At 27.3% G+C, this 5073-nt stretch overlaps 1 long non-coding RNA gene across 1 annotated transcript in view; it reads left to right on the top strand.

Moving 5' to 3' along the window:
* The first annotated feature begins 4594 nt into the window (after positions 1 to 4594).
* The window catches only part of LOC108691242, a 1266-nt gene continuing 787 nt past the window's right edge, over positions 4595 to 5073 (top strand). The window contains exon 1 of the long non-coding RNA XR_001931922.1: positions 4595 to 4657. This is a non-coding gene — a long non-coding RNA (uncharacterized LOC108691242). The remainder of the gene's footprint in view (positions 4658 to 5073) is intronic.

The raw sequence follows: 5073 nt of genomic DNA, 5'->3' as shown, positions 1-5073 counted from the left end.
TAAATATATATTTTTTTTACTCTTTACTCTAATAAATTTTTTATATTACAATTATTGAAAGTAATTCTATGTTACGTCATATGTCGTCATATATTACTATAGTAGTAATACTGCAGTAGCAGTGACACTGTAGTATTTTTATATTTCCAAATGATATTGGAAACTTGTATGATAAACCAACATTTAAATTTTATTAATTTAAAAATCGAGATCATTTTGATATCGATTCAAACTAGAATTAGTCCAGCTAGACTTTGATAGAGTCGATGACTATTTTTCCTTGATTTTGTGCTCATTTACGATAAGAGACAGCTGATAGGTTGTCAGTATTTATTAAGAGACATTATTTCTTGAAATTCCTCAAAAAATGATGTAATAAGATTATATTAAATAAACTACAAAGTACAAATAAAAATAATGTTATTCAGCAGGAGTAGAACAATAAAATAAGATACAAAGAATTACTAGAAGAAAAGATGTAGATTTTATCGACAATTGCAAAAAATGTTCCGATTCGTATAAAAAAATTTCACTTTTCTAAAAAGTTATAAAATTATCTATAAAATTATCTATAAATTCTGAAAAATTTTGAGAGAGCTTTTATGATTAGAGCGATATTACAATTGTCGAAATAAAATCGAAATAAATGTCGATTTCGATCTTTGAACGAAAATATTCAAAATATAAGATTACGTAATCACAAATTTATATCAAAAATATTTAAAATGTATCAAACTCTCATTGCACTCTCTACATACGTAATTTTTTATCACTCAAAAATGTTGAAATTTCGATACAAGTTTCGAATCGACAATTTTTTCATTGTAACGATGTCGGAGGAACTATTTCTGACTGGGTAAATTGTATATACCATACATCGTGTATATATATAAGTAAAGTACTTACATACCTAACAAAAAATAAAATATACTTTCAAAAACGTAATTAATACTCTTGAAATCTTATTTTTAAGCTCATTCATATTCATACCATTTATTTTTAAACAAATTTTACTTTATTCTACCATATTTGTATCTTTGTTGCTGTTCTTCTTTAATTTATTTATTACAAAATCATTGGCTCTCTCTCCCTCTGCGTTCAGCAGAATATTTACTTTGCAATTATTGGAAGTTATCTTAGCGCTAATTAAATTATATTTTAAGATCTAGAGGAATAGTCTTATTTCAGCAGACATTCATAAAACGGTTGCATTCTACTGAACGCACTCATTATTATATATGTACAATTTCAATTTTACACTTTTTGAACCCGGTTCTACATTAGTTGTAAGCTGATCGGAAGTTTGTTGCGACAGCCAATCTGAAGCTTATATTTTGAAATTAATACTTCATATTGGCTGTCGCAACAAACTTATGATCGGCTTGCAACTTAATAATATGGAAGCTTTTTGACTCCTGCACACAGACCGCGGCAACGCTTACCACGCAGCGGAAGTTATCGCATTAACTAATAATTCTATGTCTTAAGTCTCACCATGCAAAACTTCTAGAAATTATGTAATATTATTATACTTCCGCACGGCAAAAATTGAATTGAGTTCAACTTTTGTCGCGCGGTGAAAATTATATATCTATTACTTCCGAGCAAGTGAGATATTGACTATCATGCCAACTTCCGTCGTACGGCAACCGTTACTGCATTTTGTGTGCAAGAGCCATTATTGAGTGCTTTCCATTTAATGACACAAGTCAACATAAGCATTGTCCTATCCTTCTTGACATTCAGAGCGTGACAAAGATAAAACAGTACTTGTGTCGACTTGCGTCATCGGCTTGCAACTAATGTAAAACCGACTTTACAATGACTTTATTGGATTTATATGTCCTAAGTTCAGTGAAACTACATTAGTTCTACATTAGTTGCAAGCTGATTGCAAGTTTGTTACGACAGCCAATATGAAGCGTTGATTTCAAAATACAAGCTTCAGATTGGCTATCGCAACAAACTTGCGATCGGCTTGCAATAATATAGAACCGGCTTAATGAGAGTTGAAACAACAAACTGGAAGAACGCCATTGCTAGAACCTCGTTTATACACTCACACATTCAAAGTACACAAACTCATATTTTCACTACATGTACACGGTACGTGCATACGAACACATGTTTTCACTAATCCATCGTCTAGGTCCATCGCACGAACCTAGGACCAATCCCGAGGCGAATCTGTTTTGATTTGACTCTCATTACAGTGATTCTAGAATCCAATCGCTACCTGTGATCCACGTGCTCTCCACCGTCGCATATTTAGCAGACAAATTTAAGATTTCTCATTTTTTTAAATTGGAATAATTTGGGAATAGTTTAAGAAAATTTAGGAAAACATTCTCATAATTTAGGAAATAATAATTTATTTATAATCAATGAAAATTAATCGTGCGTATAGTTAGCAGAAATATGTAACATTTTTCATTTTTTTTTATTGCAAAATCTTGGAAATAATTTGGGAAAGTTTAGGAAAACAGTCTCATAATTTTGGACATAATAATTATTACATAAATTTAATAAAAATAAAAATTAGTCACTATTGTACGGTATCATTTTCTATATTATCAACTGTATACTTGCACTTTATTTTGACGCGCAGATTATAATTTACACAAAAATCCAAATAATCCAGTTATTTCCAATTATAATAAATCAAAAATAGTTAATCAATATAAGCAAAAATTAATACTTTTGTTCATATTGATGACTTATTTTTGATAAAATTAATCTATTTCGAAATTTAAGATTATACTTTGGAAAAATGACAAATAAACTTATTAATCTAACATTGTCATAAAAATAACAATATTTAACTAAAATAATTATTTTTACTGACTTTATTTTTCATTTTATATAATTGTAAATAACGTTGTAAATAATTGTAAATAACAATTCAAAAGTCTTCTTGAAGAATCATTATCTCTATCCATGTATCTGTTAAGAACAGTCTATTAAATCCATTTACAATGACAATAATTAGAAAATCTAGTACTAAAAATTAGACATTATATTTTATAGAAATTTAGACTTAAAGAGAGAGATTTAGAGATATAGAGATTTAAACTTAGAGAGAAAGAGAGAGAGAGAGAGAGAGAGAGAGAGAGAGAGAGAGAGAATAATATTTATCAATAGTAAATTAGAGAAGAAAAAGTGAGAGAATTGTTGATATAAATATGAGTGATGGTGATGATAGAATGGGACATCCAGGTTTTATTAGATAAAGGAGATTCTTGAGATTGACCTGATAACTAGCAAAAGAAGAAAACCCATAAGAACTTCAACAGAAATCTAAAATTATTCATTCTATAATTCTTGGATCAATAACTTTAATCAATATAAAAGTAGTACTAGAATTTTTAATGTAGTAATTTTTTTTTTTTAAATACATAATATGTGTTATAATATTACAGATTATATAAATAAATTATACATTAATATAAAAATGCTGTTTTCTACAGAAATAATCTTTCTACGGAAATTTTTTACAATATTTTAGGTGTACAAGATTCGATTATAATTTTACATTAAATATGTTTAGTCAAACTAGAAATGTAACTATAACTAATTAAGATATAAATAAATAATACATGATGCTTGCCATTTCAAAAAGTGATCCATACAAGTTTGGGAAGCTCTTTTAGAAAAATATAGTGCATAAACACACACACACACACACACACACACACACACACACACACACACAGAGCTATAATTCAACTATAACTTAAAACATTAGCTTGCATTGCAATTATAAATATTTATATAAAGTAGCCTTTTAATATGCATTAATCCAATGTAGTACGAATGATTGAATTCACCATTAACTTTCTTGATATTCTAAATTATTCTAGATATCTATATCAGAAATATATAGAAATACATATTGCTCAGTAAGTGTATTATATATATAAATATTATCTGATATAATTGAGAATTTTTCATTAAAATGTGCATTTATTCTTAAGGTGAATGTATAAATAATAGCGAAACACAAAACAAATTTTCTGAAAATAATAGAAACTTTTTATATATGTTTCAAATAAGTGAATAAAACAAGATAATAAACAATATCTATATACCTATATCTATTATTTCCCAAATTATGTTTTCCTAAACTTTCCCAAATTGTACTCAAACTTTTAAATATAAATTAAATATATAAAAAAAAAAAATAAAAAATGTTATACATTTTTGCTAACTATACGCATGATTAATTTTCATTGATTATAAATAAATTATTATTTCCTAAATTATGAGAATGTTTTCCTAAATTTTTCCAAATTATTCCAATTAAAAAAATGAGAAATCTTAAATTTGTCTGCTAAATATACGACGATGTATTCTCCGGGTTAATTTGAAGCAATTTGCGATACGAACAAACCTGGATTGATCCTTTGGGGGTGCGTTCTAAAACTTGACTCTGTCAACTTCGAGTCTTTTATCTTTATTCAACATTCGGTGACCGACAAGAATAAAATAATACTCGAATTGACAGAGTTGAATTTTGGAACGCAAAATGCCTTATTGTACCTTGTATGCCTTATTTAACGATGATTGCGCAGATATTTTATATAGTAAAAAAACTGCGCAACGACACAATATCGACAGTGGTTGTATTCCTATTTGCTGATTCTCAATACAGTATTCAGTAACCGTCATGTTATGTTATTGGGAAAAGTGTTCCTTTTCTCTAATAAAAAGTTGCAATAAAAATATAACCTAAATTCGCGCTTCGGAGAAGCGTTTTCTTAGAGATGTTTATTTATTTATGAATGTTACAATTAAGCTGAGAGATATTGTGTTTTTATATTTGTTTTCATTTTGTTATATATTTTAATTAGATGATGTTGTTATTAATCATTTCCATTGTTAGTGGCTGATTTCTTGTAAATCATGAAAAATTTTTTGTCAGTCATTTTTATCTATTATTATTCTTTATTATAATTATTAGTATAATTTATTATTTCTTTAATATTTAATGTCCATAATTTTGTATTTTCTAATGACATGTTTTATTTTTTTATATATTTCTTTTTCTCTTCTTTCTTCAAATATTATAAAGGG

This window comes from Atta colombica, unplaced genomic scaffold (genome assembly GCF_001594045.1).
Source record: "Atta colombica isolate Treedump-2 unplaced genomic scaffold, Acol1.0 scaffold44, whole genome shotgun sequence".
In the NCBI taxonomy this organism is placed as follows: Eukaryota; Metazoa; Arthropoda; class Insecta; order Hymenoptera; family Formicidae; genus Atta; species Atta colombica.
Note: the sequence above shows the minus strand (reverse complement) of the source record. Positions and strands in the feature narration are given on the sequence as shown.